This window comes from Scyliorhinus canicula, chromosome 13 (genome assembly GCF_902713615.1).
Source record: "Scyliorhinus canicula chromosome 13, sScyCan1.1, whole genome shotgun sequence".
Taxonomy (NCBI): Eukaryota; Metazoa; Chordata; class Chondrichthyes; order Carcharhiniformes; family Scyliorhinidae; genus Scyliorhinus; species Scyliorhinus canicula.
In genome coordinates, this window is record NC_052158.1 from 150380299 (window position 1) to 150396604 (window position 16306).

Here is a 16306-nt window from a genome sequence, read left to right on the forward strand (position 1 = left end):
CTCCTGCACCCCCCACACCCTCCTCCTGCTACCCCCACACCCTCCTCCTGCTACCCTCACACCCTCCTCCTGCTACCCCCACACCCTCCTCCTGCTACCCCCACACCCTCCTCCTGCTACCCCCACTGTCGTTAAGCTGCGGTGGCAAGAAGGCATCATACAGCTGGTAGAATTCACCCCAGTTTTTATTGTTTAGCTGTGGATTCACTCTAATTTAATTGCAGCAATTGATATCATCACCCCAGCAGAAAATGACCAATTAAACCGATAATTGACTCATTAAAATTCAGCTCAATAATGACGTTCTCTCAAAGTTAAAATAGCTAGTCTTATTTTAAAGTCCAGATACATTTGGTTTATATTCACTGGCTTGACTTTAAAATATTTTCCCTTGTTTTCGAACCCCTCCATGACCTTGTCCGTCTCCCCCCTCACCCCCCACCACTACCACCCCCCCCACCCCCAACCAACCTCCTGACCGTGCAATCTCCTCCAGCTCAACAGCCCTCCAAGTTATCTTCCCAGGTCTGGAATTCTGACCTCTGGTGCATTCCCGCTTTTAACCGCTGTACCATTGGCCGCTCTGCCATCAGTTATCTCCGCCCTCAGCTCTTGAAATTCCGTCCTTGAACATCGCCAATCTCTCCTCCCTTGCGATGCTCCTGAAACCCACCTCCCTGACCCGCTCCAATATCTCCTTATGTAGCTCGGTGTCAAATCCCGTTTGTGAATGCTCCCGGGAAGAACCTCAGGCTATCCTATGATGTTGCGGTGCTATATCTGCGCGGAAAGTTGTTGTTGTTTGTCGTGTAACGGTAATAATAGTAATAATCTTTATTAGTGTCACAAGTAGGCTGACATTCACACTGCAATGAAGTTCTTGTGAAAAGCCCCTAGTTGCTACACGCCGGCGCCTGTTCGGGTACACAGAGGGAGAATTCAAGTATGGCCAATTCACCTAATAGCACGTCTTTCGGGACTTCATGGGAGGAAATCGGAGCACCCGGAGGAAACCCATACAGACACAGGAAGAACGTGCAGACTCCGCACAGACAGTGACCCAAGCCGGGAATCGATCCTGGGACCCTGACGCTGTGAAGCAACGGTGCTAACCAATGTGCTACTGTGTAAAGGCGCCTTAGTCCCAGCTGCTTTCCCCTATGAGGGGGGAGAGCTGACTGGTGGTGGTTTAACCTGAGGGTCGCCACACCTCAGGTGAGGGGCGAGGTTGAGGAGGCGGGGCCTTCATGAATAACCTCAGCCGGTACGGGAATTGAACCCTCGCTGTCGGCCTCCCTCTGCATCACGAGCCAGTTGGCCAGCCAAGCGGTTTGTACTATAACTTCTTAACCATCCCCTGTTTTCTTGCAGCATATAAAAATGTGAGGATGTACAGAGCTATGATGCACTCACAGAGGAGCTATTCAGTGGGCCCTGAATTGTCCTGAGGAGTTTTGCCAGTGTCACTCTGGGAATTCCGAGATTATTGCAATCTCTATGGAAATATGACCATAGCCTTTACAAGCTAGCTGCAGTGATTTGAGGGTTTGTGTCAGATATTATATTAAGGCAGATTGCACTTCATATAATGATTTTTATATTTGCCTGGTACAAGATGAACCATGCTATAAATATGATAGTAAATTTCAGACTATAAGTGCATCACATGGGTTGTCTCACAGCAGTATCTCATCAAAACAAAAATTGCTGCATGGAATCTCAATGTAGGAATATTGAAGAGCTGTCTCTATTCAATGAGATTCAACGATTCACTTTCCCATGTGTCTTCCCTTCTCATGCATAAGAATGAAACAGGCTTGCATTGACATAGCACCTTTCACAACCACCAGACCTCTCAAAGCGATTTGAACCCAATGAATTACTTTCTGAAGTGTGAGACAGTTGTAATGGTGAAAAAGCAGAGACTCTCACAGGTACCAATGTGGTGATAATCACACTGTTTGTTTTGGTGAGGTTGGTTGATGGTTGGTATTGGCCAGGCCACTAAAGCAAAGACCCCTGCTCTTCCTTGGATAGTTCCTTGGGACCTTTTTCTCCAGGGCTTCAGCTTAACAGATCACCTGAAAGTCAACATCTCCAACAGAGCACCCTTCGCTCAGTACAGCCCAGCTGATGAAAGACTTGGCTTCGAGACACTTTACCAAGGAGGCACCCTCTCATACACCCCATATCCGAGCATCAATTTATATTCTGGGCTCAAGTCCCTGGATTGAGGCTTGAATTCGCCACCTCAAAGCCAAGACCACTTGGCGCTGATTTACACTGGGGTCAACAAAGTGCCTTATACAAGTAGCTAATCTTCACGCGGAAACATAAATCATGTGCCTGCAGGTTAGGTGGGTTGGCCTTGCTAAATTGCCCCTTAGTGTCGACTTAGTGCAAATTAACTGGGGTTACGGGGTGCTCTTTCAGAGGGTCGGTGCAGACTCGATGGGCCAAATGGCCTCCTTCTACCTTGTAGGGTTTCAATGGATTCTACTTCAACATGGGGCCATCACAGCCATAACCAATTTCTGTCTCTGTCCTGATGAGTTGCAAAAACATGCATTTGTATAGCGCCTTTCACAACCCCAGGGGTGCCTCAAAATGTTTTATGTCCAACGAAGTGCTTCTGAAAGGTAAACGGCAAACCCCTAAAAGTGATAGCGCCCAGACCTCTTGGCTGAATGATTCAGGCTCCCACTAGGACCTGTTGGCCATGGGATGTCCATTATAACAGTGCCAAAGAGAGTTAATTATCAACCCTCTGCAGTACCTTGCCAAGCATAACCATAGACCAATCTCAGAAGTCTATGGTCAGCAACACCCTTTCGGGGCATGGTACCCGAAGCGAGAGAGTCACTGTTGTTATGTTCGAAACACAGAACCAGCTCTCACACACAGCAGTATGATAATGATTGGATGGCTTGCTTTCTGTGATGTTGATTAAGGATTAAATATTGGCGAGTGAATGCAGGGTCCTGCAGATTGGGTGACCGCCTTGTAATCACATGAAGATGTCTGAAATATTTTTCAGTGCAAATCATCCGAACATTTTGAAAAGGTTCTTGCTTTGCAATCATTATCAATTATTCGCTATTCTATATGCAAACCCTCTTAACCTCTCAATGAGCCTGCAACCTTGCAATTAATCCTTGTGAGCCTGCTAATTATGGTTTTAAGTCCCACTCCAAGGTTTCATCACGTAACCATAGAATCTCATAACACACAATGAAGGCCTTTCAACTCTTTGTACCTCCGATGGCTCTCTAAGAGCTACCCACTTAGGAGTCCTTCTGTGGTAGCGTGGCCTTTAAGGGGCTGGGCTTCACTGACCACATGGCCACCTAGGGCCTGTCGCATGGGAGTGCATGAACACGGCCATTTGGGAATTTGCACGGGACCCTGGGTGCAGGACCCCGGGCAGAGTGGACGCCGGAGCTAGGAAGTGACTGGATCTATCATACTGTGTTCTGTGCCTCTATTAATACCAGCCTTTCACTAAACCCCGTTGCTACCACCGAAAGCCTCCCGTGTTTTTCTCGAGCCGCCGCATTGGCGACGAGGTAAAAGCTTCGATCGCAACCTGCAGTACTTCCTGCATTGAGGGGGATGGGGGGAGGGGGGAAGGAGCTCTTGTAAAGGGAAAGAAGGACCATGGAGTATTGGGAACCATTAAAACGTAAGTGAAAATGTCTATCATCAGTAAACTAGACCCGTTTGACCAAGGGGCTGAAGGTTGGAGTCAGTACATCGAACAGCTCCACCATTTCTTTACCGTGAATGAGATCACAGGGGAGGACAAGCAGAAAGTGACAATTTTGATAGTTTGTGGGCCCCAAACATATAATCCAATGAGGAACATCACGTCCCAGGCTGCACCCGATTCAAAGACATTTGATCAAGCAGTTAGCTTGGTCAAAGAACAGTTTAACCCAAGGCCCCGATTATCCTCCAATATTATAAATTTAACTCCATGGTTAGAGACCACAAAGAGTCCATCTCAACTTTTGTAGCCAGGCTTTGACAGCTATTAATCTTAATGCTTATTATTATTGTCACAAGTAGGCTTACGTTAACAGTGCAATGAAGTTACTGAAACGCCCCTAGTCGCCACACTCCGGCGCCTGTTCGGGTACACAGAGATAGAATTCAGAATGTCCAAATTACCTAACAGCACGTCTTTCAGACTTGTGGGGGGAAACCGGAGCACCCGGAGGAAACCCACACAGACACGGGGAGAACGTGAAGAGTCTGCACAGACAGTCACCCAAGTCTGGGATCGAACCTGGGACCCTGGTGCTGTGAAGCAACAGTGCTAACCACTTTGCTACCATGTCACTGAGCTCACTGAGCACTATGTGTTCGGGACCACGCTTAGAGATATGTTGCATGACCGACTGGTTTGAGGGATCCATAACCTCAATATCCAGAATAGACTCTTGGCTGAAACCATTATAATGTTGGTAAAAGCAACTTGAGATAGCTCAGGCGATGGAGTGCGTCGAAAAAGGCATCGCCGTCTCCAAAGCATTGCTGAATGGGAGGTCGATCAAGTATAGGGCGCTACGGCCGCGAGGTGCAAGGCAGGATCAACAGGCATAGCAGAGAACCAGACACGATCTTTGGGATTAGACTGCAGTCAAAGGACCAAGTCAGAGTTGGACTCCTATCATTGTGTGGAGGAGGGCATTATGGGGGAAAAGGCCATCAATATATCCGTGATGGAACTCAACCTTTAAGTTTGAACGGCCCCACAGCCAGGCTTTCCACTTACACTGGGGAAACCTTGACAATCCTTGGAACCACCAGCACACCAGTGGCTTATAAAAAGCTAGAGGCCAATCTGCCCCTGGTTGTGGTAGAAGGACACCGACCCAGCCTCATGGGAGGAGACTGATTACAGCAGATCAAACTTAATTGGCTGGAAACTTTTTACATTTCCAACGCTGTACTTCAAGATGTACTGAGTAGGTATGAGGACATTTTTCACAGCGAACTAGGTCGGATCAAAGGAGTCAAAACCAAAATCTATGTCAATCGGATTCAATGCCCAACTTATTTCGAGCCAAACCAGTGACCTATGCCCTGCATCAGAAGGTTGAAGCAGAGGTTAAGAGATTAGAAGAACTGGCCGTAACCAGATCTGGTCAGTTGTCCGTGTAGGCAGCGTCTATGATCCCCATTCTCAAGCCAGATAATTCCATAAGCATCTGTGGGGACGACGAACAACCCAGAAATCAGGCTGCCCAGGTGCATTGGTACCTTAATCCTCAGATCAAGGACCTCTACACCAAGTTGGCGAAAGACTCACCTACTCTAAATTAGATCTCATCCATGCATACATTCAATTAGAATTGGACGAGGAATCCTGGAGGTTTGCCACAATAAACACCCACAAGGGCATTTTTCAATACACAAGACTGCCATTCGGCATCGTTCAATGGCATTGTACCCTGGACTTTCTAAGTGAACTTTCCCCCTTTATCTTCATGTCACATGGGAGTTTTCCCACTTCTGGCACTTCCTCATGAGAGGAATGTTGTCCATCCCTCGATTGTGCCGCCTCTTTGCCTTAAAGCCGTGCCGGAAAAGAGGACTCATCCTTCGATGTTCCGGCTTCACCTCTCCAGAAAAATCCTGGCCGGCATTCTCCAGCCTTTGGGATTCTCTGTTCCCGTCAGCAGCACACCACCATCCGCGGTTCCCCAGCGGCATGGGGTGACTTCAATGGGAAATTCCATTGACAAGCAACCCGCTTGCTTCCCGCCACCAGCAAACGGCACTCGGCTGGGGGACCGGAGAATCCAGTACCTTTTCTGGAATTACAAGGAGGTCCAGTGGTGGATAGGGAGGAGAAGAAGGGGAATGATGGGGAGTGGGATGGGGGGAGTGGGATGGGGGGTGGGGGGGGGAAGAGCAACTTGAAGAGGAAATGGTAGAAACTAGCAGCAAAGCCAAACAGGGTCATTGTTTGCGCTGAGCGACTGAGCAACCTCCACAAAAGGAAAGAAGAACAACAATGGTTGATGGATAAGACAAAGTGCCCTTCCTTTAGCTCTCTTTCTGTTCGGCATGCAGACGAGCCCTGGGAGTTGGTTCGACAAAACCCAATCTAATATTAATATTGGGTCAGAGGCCCCCTGCACGTATTCTAGATTTTTAATGACTGTCTGGGCTGCTTAATTGATTGGACAGATTGTCAAGCCAGGCTCACATTACACAGCAGCCTTTGGGTTTACCCAGTTCCTGCCCCCTGATTGTTGCCCTGCGCTGTGTATTGTTTACACTCGTACTGTGTTTGAAAAAGTAGGATCGGGGTCAAAGGAATGTCCTCCCACCACGAAGGTAACCCAATGCTATTGTTAGGCCAAGAGACCCATCGCAGTAAAGCCAAGGGATTTAGCACATTCCATCTGTTAACAGCAACTTGAGAGGGATTTGCAACTGAGATACATTTTATTCCCTGCGATGAGGAAGCATCGAAATGGCACCTTTCACAATCTCGGAATGTCCCAAAGCATTTTACAGCCAATTAAATACTTTCTTAAAAGTGCAGTAGGAAGCACGGAAGCCAATTTCTGCACAGCAAGATCCCGCTGACAGAACTGTCCGCTCATCTGTTTTAGTGATGTTGATTGAGGGAAATGTTATTTACCAGGCTAGTGGGGATAAATCCCCTGCTAATCGCCAAAAAAATCATGTGATCTTTTGTACCCGCCTGGGAGGACAGATAGCATCTGGGTTAAACATCTTGTCCAAAGGCACCTCCTACGTTGCAGCACTATAGCAGTGGTGGAAAAGTAGGGCCGGGGGGGGGGGGGGGGGGGGGGGGGGGGGGGTCTGTCTGGGCTCTGGGTGTGGCCCAGGAGACAGTTTGTTGCCACATTCCGCTGATTTCAATTTGCGTGTTCCCCCCCCCCCCCCCCCACAGTGTGATTGAAGTGACTCACACGCAAAACAAGGGCAAGTGAGGCAAGAGAGCTAATTGCTCACAACATTGACCGTGAGGGGCGGCACGTGGTACAGCGGTTAGCACTGCTGCCTCACGGCGCCGAGGGCCCGGGTTCGAACCCAGCCCCGGCTCACTGTCTGTGTGGAGTTTGCACATTCTCCCCGTGTCTGCATGGGTCTCACCCCCACCACCCAAAGATGTGCAGGGTAGAAGAGAGAGGGAGAGAGAGAAGAGAGAGAAATACAGCACAGAACAGGCCCTTCGGCCCACGATGTTGTGCCGAACTTTTATCCTAGGCTAATCATAGAATTTTGGACACTAAGGGCAATTTATCATGGCCAATCCACCCAACCTGCACATCTTTGGACTGTGGGAGGAAACCGGAGCACCCGGAGGTAACCCACGCACACACGGGGAGGATGTGCAGACTCCACACAGACAGTGACCCAAGTGAAAATCGAACTTGGGACCCTGGAGCTGTGAAGCAATTGTGCTATCCACAATGTTACCGTGCTGCACTTAAGAAGAAATTAATCTACACTCCATTATTCTACCCTAATCCATGTACCTATCCAATAGCCGCTTTAAGGTCCCTAATGTTTCCGACTCAACTACTTCCACAGGCAGTGCATTCCATGCCCCCACTACTCTCTGGGTAAAGAACCTACCTCTGACATCCCCTCTATATCTTCCTCCATTTATCTTAAATTTATGTCCCCTTGTAATGGTGTGTTCCACCCGGGGAAACAGTCTCTGACTGTCTACTCTTATCTATTCCCCTGATCATCTTATAAACCTAGGTGGATTGGCCACGCTGAAATGCCCCCAATTAGAATCTTTTTTTAAAAAACATTGACTTTGAGAGCTGTGCACTCACTCTATGTCCAAAGAGTAAATATTAAAGTTGATGATAGTTCTATTAATATATGAATGAGTAAGCATTTTCTACAACTCATTGTGAAATATTTGGCATGTATTAAATGTATTTAAATTGATCCATGGGGTCATGGTTAGTGATCAATCCCGATTTCAATCTTGCACCTCACTGAGATAACGGAGAGCCACTCATGTGGCCCACTCACTGGCCTAGGTTGCCCATCGCCAGTAAAGGGCGTCAGCCTCGAATCCTTTGGAATGAAATTTGAAACCATATCTTTGCGAATCTAGAGACGACTGTGTCCAGATCTGACACCACCTGTCCCATTCAGCAAACAGGACTGACTTGTTTGTTTTGAACTTAAAGTCCCTGTTAGGGCGAAGATTGGACCTGATGAGGAAGAGGTCTATGGTTCAGAGTTCAGCCAGGTACAATGAGGGTATTTGGCAAGTGCAATTGAGATAATTTGACATTGAACCCACTGCCAAGTTACACTGGCATGCATGTTAAATCTGCGTCACCTTCAATCAAACCCTGACTAGGCTGAGAATTGCACTGGCTTTCACATTGAGGCCTGATCTAGGGCATTTCCTACATCAAATCTCACCCTTTTCCGCTAATCTCTGAAATTGAGTGTCAGTCTTCACTTCCATATCTGAGACGTTGGAGCATATCGCTCTAATCCAAAATCAATGGATCCAGTCTAGTGAAGCCTTTGGGGCCTGGGGAAACCTAAGTGAAACAAAGCTCACGAGGCTGATTATAAACCTCTCTGCGTCCTCTATTAACTGATTCCCTTGCCAATCGTATCTCAGTCTCCCCTCCCCTACCCAATTTTCAGTATTCCAGATATACTTCAACTGGAGGAACTGGGCAGGTGTAGTATGGATTCAGGCCCTGTGTCAATGATACTCTTTCTGAGCGACCTCTGCTCTCTACCTTGCGCTCTCTTTCACTCCGGCAAAAAATGTTTCAAATATATATATTTAAGTGCCCCAAAAGGGGGCTACAGTTATAGAGTCATAGAGTAATAGATGTTAACAGCATGGAAACAGGCCCTTCGGCCCAGCTTGTCCATGCTGTCCAGTTTCTATCACCAATCTAGTCCCTCTTGCCCGCACTTGGCCCATAACTGAACACAATATTCCATGTGTGGTCTTACCATTGTCTTGTACAACTTCAATAAGACATCCCAACTCCTGTATTCAATATTCTGACCAATAAAATCCAGCATGCTGAATGCCTTCTTCACCACCCTGTCCACCTGCGACTCCATCTTCAAGGAGCTATGAACCTGTACCCCTAGATCTCTTTGATCTGTAACTCTCCCCAACTCCCTAGCATTAACTGAGTAGGTCCTGCCCTGATTTGATCGACCAAAATGCCTCACCTCACATTTATCCAAATTAAACTCCATCTGCCATTCATCGGCCCACTGGCCCAATTGGTCAAGATCCTGTTGCAATCTTATATAACCTTCTTCACGATCCACTATGCTGCCAATCTTCGTGTCATCTGCAAACTTACTAACCATGCCTGCTACATTCTCATCCAAATCATTAATATATATCACAACTAACAGTGGACCCAGCACCCATCCCTGAGGCACATCGCTGGTCACAGGCCTCCAGTTTGAAAAACTGGTTCAACCTATCTGTAATATTGCTGAAAGGAGAGACATGCTGCTGAAGCTTTTAGACGAGCACTCATCAGGACAAACACAAGAATGTCAAATTTTCAAACGATCACAACAATTATGTACAGCTGCTGAAAAGAGCATTGATTGGTTGGAAAGTCGACTGATTGGCCAAGGCATTGCCTTGGAGACAGCAGAAGCAAACGACTCCACGCGCTGTCAGGTGATTTTGGCCGCCACAAATGTTTTTGGTGTTGGTTGAGGGGTAAATGTTGGTTCAGACCAATGACATGCCTTTCTTTCAAATGATGCCATGCGATCTTTAATGTTCAGCTGAGAGTTGGGCTCAGTTTAACATTTGGTATTTCAGAACCGGCAGTTCTGAAAGAGGATAATAGCTGGAGTGAGCTGTGCTTCGGCCATTGGAGAGGGACTTGGACTCATTATCCCCTGACTCAGAAACAAGGATTCTACTGGCTGAGCGGCAACAGAAGTCATCTTTACAGACTGGGCTCATTACTGAGGCAGAGTTCCCAATCACCATTCACTCCAGAGACTTGAACACAAAGCCTAGGCTTGGAATAATGCAGTAGTGAGGGAGTGCAGCCTTGTTTATAGCTGTTGTCTTTCAGGTAGGATGTTGATCTGAGGTCCTGACTGCCCCAGGTTCATGTGAAATATCCCACAGATCTTTTTTTTTAAATAAAAATTTTTATTGAGGCATTTTTGGCATAGTAAACAGCAACAGTACAAAACAGTGTGCAAAGAACAATAAACATAGTGCAAAAACCGGCTCCCAATCCACAAGGACCCGCCTAATTAACCCCCTAATCTACGTTACCCTAACCCCCCCCCCCCTCTCCCCCCTCCGCTGACAATTAATTTTCCGCGTCAAAGTCAATAAATGGTTGCCACCTCCGGGCGAACCCTAACAGTGACCCTCTCAGAGCGAACTTCATTTTCTCCAGACTGAGAAAGCTCGCCATGTCCGATAGCCAGGCCTCCGACTTCGGGGGCTTTGAGTCCCTCCCTGCCAGCAGTATTCGTCGCCAGGCTACCAGGGAAGCAAAGGCCAGAACGTCGGCCTCTCTCTCCACCTGGACTCCCGGGTCCTCCGAAACCCCAAAAATGGCCACCTCTGGACTCATCGCCACCCTTGTTTTCAGTACCCAGGACATAACGTCAGCGAATCCCTGCCAGTACTCCCTGAGTTTTGGACATGCCCAGAACATGTGGACATGGTTCACTGGTCCTCCCACACATCTAGCGCACCTGTCCTCCAATCCAAAGAATTTCCTGATCCGGGCCACTATCATGCGGGCCCGGTGGACGACCTTGAATTGGATCAGGCTGTGCCTGGTGCATGTTGCGGTCGTGTTTATCCTGCTCAACGATTACGCCCATATGCCCTCTTCTATCTCACCTCCGAGCTCCTCTTTCCACTTCAGCTTCAGCCCTCGGTCTGCGTCTCCTCTGCTCCCATAAGTTCTTTGTATATATCTGAGATCCTCCCCTCCCCCACCCATCCACTGGACACTACCCTGTCCTGGATCCCCCTAAGTGGCTGGCGTGTGAAGGATGAAATCTGTCTGCGTAGAAAGTCCCGCACCTGCAAGTACCTGAAATCATTCCCTCTCGCCGGCCCAAATTTCTCCTCCAGCTCATGCTCCGGAAGCTCCCCTCTAAGAACAGATCCCCCACCCTCTCAATCCCAGCCCTCCTCCACATTCGGAACCCACTGTCCATATTCCCCAGGGCAAACCGGTGATTATCACAAATTGGGGACCAAACCGATGCTCTCACTTCCCCCATGTGCCTCCTCCATTGGGCCTAGATGCGCAAAATCGCCACCACTACAGGGCTAGTGGAGTACCGTGCTGGCGGGAGCGGCAGGGGCGCCGTTACCAGGGCTGCCAAACTGGTGCCCCTGGACGAAGTGGCCGCCATCAACCCCAAACCGACCCCGCACCCACCATCCACTTCCTTATCATAGCTCCCACAGATCTATTTTAAAGGGAAGCAGAGGAATCATTCCTAGTGCCATGGCCAATATTTGTCCCTCAATCAATCTTATAAAAACTGATTATTTGATCAAATTCCAGGGCAATCCTAAAAAAATGCAAGGCTTTTCGCTGGCAGAGAATGCCTGTGTATGAATGCCTGTGTATGAATGCCTGTGTATGAATGCCTGTGTGTGAATGCCTGTGTATGAATGCCTGTGTATGAATGCCTGTGTGAATGCCTGTGTATGAATGCCTGTGTATGAATGCCTGTGTATGAATGCCTGTGTGTGAATGCCTGTGTGAATGCCTGTGTATGAATGCCTGTGTGAATGCCTGTGTATGATTGCCTGTGTGTGAATGCCTGTGTATGAATGCCTGTGTGAATGCCTGAGTATGAATGCCTGTGTATGAATGCCTGTGTATGAATGCCTGTGTGAATGCCTGTGTATGAATGCCTGTGTGTGAATGCCTGTGTATGAATGCCTGTGTATGAATGCCTGTGTGAGTGCCTGTGTATGAATGCCTGTGTATGAATGCCTGTGTATGAATGCCTGTGTATGAATGCCTGTGTGAATGCCTGTGTGAATGCCTGTGTATGAATGCCTGTGTGAATGCCTGTGTATGAATGCCTGTGTGAATGCCTGTGTATAAATGCCTGTGTATGAATGCCTGTGTATGAATGCTTGTGTATGAATGCATGTCGCTTCTAGCAAGAGCAAATGAGCTATTTTATAAGCTTGATTGATTATCTTAAATTGGTTGTGAGTTCAGCAATTGGCACACTCAGGATTGCGCAACAAGTGCTGTCCAATCACATCGAACAGTACACATTTTGTTTTAGGTTTCTCAAGCTTGGGCTAGTTGCGTATGGACTGTACTCTGCCTCTTATGAGCAGGAGGAAGAACGTTTGACTTGATTATCCAGTTGTTGTACCTTGGCCCTATGTACCAGGCATCGCACCTGCACTGAAATTTATAAATGATAGTGCTCCACTATGTGTAGACAGGTGGGGCGGGATTCTCCGACCCCCCCCCCCCCCCCCCCCCCCCCGCCGGGCCGGAGAATCGCCGGGGGCGGCGTGAATTCCACCCCGCCGGCCGGCGAATCCTCTGGCGCCGGAGAATTGGCGGGTGAGGGAATCACGCCGCGCTGGTCGGCGGCCACTCGCAGCAGCCCCCCCCCGGCGATTCTCCGGCCCACAATGGGCCGAAGTCCCGCTCATTCTATGCAGGTCTCGCCGGCGTAAATTGGACTAGGTCCCTTACCGGCGGGACCTGGCGGCGCTGGTGGGCTCCGGGATCCTGGGGGGGGAGGTGGGGGCGCGAGGCGATCTGGCCCCGGGGGGTGCCCCCACGGTGGCCTGGCACGTGATCGGAGTCCACCAATCCACAGGCGGGCCTGTGCTGTGGGGGCACTCTTTTCCTACGCACCGGCCATGTAGGCTTCCGCAATGGCCTGCGCATAGGTGAAACCCCCCCCCCCGCGCATGCGCGAGGATGACGTCAGCAGAGGATTCCGCACCTTTGGGGCGGCCTGACGCCAGAGTGGTGCACGCCACTCCGTCCCGCAGGGACCCTCCACCCCGCCGGGTACAGGGGAATCACGGCCAAGATCTTTTTGGACTGATTACAGCATTCTGATAGGAGCTACATGAGTGTCAAAACCTCACCCGCCCCTATGGCCCAGCCATGCCACCTCATGCCCCCAACACTGCTCCTTGAACCCTCAAACCATCCCCCATCGCCACTGCATGCCAAATGATGCCACCACCCACCCTCAAATCTCCTCATAACCTACAGAACCCTTCATACCCCCATTCCATCTCCATAGCCACTCAACCAAAAGGCAACATGGGCAGACCTTACAAGCCACAAAACAAATGTCTTCTAACAATCTAATATTCTTCTCACTCACACATATTTGCTAATGAAAAAAACACCCATTCATGAAACACATTCAAATATTTTAAATCCCCTAAAGTGTCTAATCTATTTCAAAAGTAATCTTATTTATATTCCGTAATCACATCAAAGACAGTTAATCCTTTAATAGCCTCTTTACCAGCCGAGGTATATGAGAGCTTGGGCCTTAAACTAAACATTAAGACAAAGATCCTCTACCAACCTGCCCCTACCACACAGTGCTACCCCCTGGTTATCAAAATCCTTGCACAACATGGACCACTTTCCATATTTTAGGAACATAGGGCGGAATTCCCCGCCCGGGGCCGGCGTAAATCTCGCCCCCGCCATGGCCGGAATTCTCCGCTACCCGGGAATCGGCAGGGGCGGGAATGGCGTCCCGCCGGTAGGCGGACCCCCCGCACCGATTCTCTGGCCCGCGATGGGCCGAAGTCCCGCCGCTGAGAGGCCTCTCCCGCCGACGTGGTTTAAACCACCTCTGTGCCGGCGGGAGCAGGCGGCGGGAGCGGGCCCCGGGGTCCTGGGGGGGGGGGTGCGGGGCGATCGGACCCTGGGGGGTGCCCCACGGTAGCCTGGCCCGGGATCGGGGCCCACCGATCGGCGGGCGGGCCAGTGACGTGGGGGGCACTCTTTTTCTTCTGTCGCCGCCACGGCCTCCACCATGGCGGAGGTGGAAGAGACCCCCTCCACCGCGCATGCGCCGGTGGTGACGTCAGCGGCCACTGACGCTCCGGCGCATGCGCGGACTCACGCCGACCAGCCAAGACCTTTCGGCCAGCTGTTCGGGCCGGCTGGTGTGGCACCAACCACTCTGGCGCGGGCCTAGCCCCTAAAGGTGCGGACAATTCCGCACCTTTGCGGAGGCCCGACACCAGAGTGGTTGGCGCCACTCCGTTACGCCGGGAGCCCCCGCCCCGCCGGGTAGGGGAGAATACCGCCCATGGTGTCAACAAGGGTAGATTTGACAACAAAGTTCAACACCACCTTCAGAGTGCCAGGGCAGCTTTTGTTCACTTGAGGAAGAGAGTGTTTGAAGACCAGAACTTCATGCAGTTCACCAAGCACATGGCCGACAGAGCAGTACTGATACCCATCCTTTCTATAGGGCTCAGAGATGTGGACTATGTGCAGCAGACACCTCAAAACCCTGGAGAAGTACAAGCACCGCCTGCACAAAATCCTGCAAATCTATCGGCAGGATAGGCCAGTTGATCAAAGGGGTTACGGTATTGGAGAAGATATCCAAGCTTGGGAAGAGCAATTAGGCTGACGAGAGCTTTGGATAAAGGTTGATCATTTTAAATTCAAGGCACGGCCTGTACCAGGAGAAGATGCAGGGTTGCCAACTGCAATTAAATGTATTCCTGGAGATATCATCACGTTATTTGCCCCCATACTCCAGCCATTAGTCAGCCAACACATCCACCCGTGTGATACCTTGCCTCACTGCCCTCCGACACCAACTGGAAAGCTTAAAGACAGAACTGAATGATAGCTTGACTGTCAGCCAGGCACGCTTCTGATACCCACTTCCAAAATTTCTATATCCCATCAAAAAAAGCTTTCAAATTATTTTATTTTCAAAACTATGTGTTCGCCGGCTGTGAGAATTGCCGCATGCGGGACGGAGAGCTTGCTGAAGCAGCAAAAGGTCCGTTGACCTCGGATGGGAGTTTCCAATCCCAGGGCCTGACCACACAATCCCTTCCTATATTTTTTAATATCCGGATGATTTTTCTCCAGAGTTGCACTTAGCGGTGTCCTGGGGATCGATCTTCAGTTCCTGGAGACTCCAGGCCAATCTAGGAGGGTTAGAAACCCTAAGCGAGTGTCATCCAGCAGGTACAGTGGACGATGGGTGAGCAGCAGTTGATGCAAGTTCGGATGCACACAAAACAAAACTCTGCTTCAATTTATAATTATCTTTATTATTGTCACAAGTAGGCTTACATTAACACGGCAATGGAATTACTGTGAAAATCCCCCAGTCGCCATATTCCGGCGCCTGTTCGGGTACACAGAGGGAGAATTCAGAATGTCCAATTCACCTAACAGCACGTCTTTGTCGGAGGAAACCGGAGCACCCGGAGGAAACCCACGCAGACACGGGGAGAACGTGCAGACTCCGCACAGACAGTGACCCAAGCCAGAATCGTACCTGCGACCCTGGTGCTGTGAAACAACAGTGCTAACCACTGTTACCACTGTGCTTCCCCACAGCACAGTGATCAAATGACCGTTACACCAGCACTGCTGGGACAGATGACAGTTATGGACTCATCGGGTTTTACAGCATGGAAAAGACCCTTCGGCCCATCCAGTCTGTGCCAACCATCAATCCCGTTTTCCAGCACTTGGTCCGTCGCCTTGTACGATGTGGCATTTCAAGAGCTCATCTAAATGCTTCTTAAACAACGCTTCCCGTCTCTACCACCCTTTTAGGCAGTAAGTTCCAAATTGGTAAAGTATTTACTCAAATCCCCTCCATCCATTACCATAAATCTTTACCCCCGAGTGATTGAGACCTTTACTAAGGGGGAAAGTTTCTTCCTATCTACCAAAGTTTCTTCCTACCTACCCTATCTGTGTCCTCCATAATTTCGTACCCCTCAATCAGCTCCACCTTCTCTGCTCTGAGGAACACAAGCCCATCTGAACCAGCCTCTCTTCACAGCTCAAACGCTCCAGCCCAGACACCATCCTGGTCAATCTGCTGTGCATCCTCTCCAGTGTAATCACATCCTTCCTATAGGTACAGTGGAGTGTAATGAAAGCACAACAGCTGCAATCTCACTCTGGTTGAGTAACCATGGATCCCTTGAAGCGTTGCCCCGAGGTCAAGAAGTGAGAGAGCATCACTGGCTGGAATCAATCTGTCACGTCTTGAGTTAGCCGATTGCTACAGGGTTCGT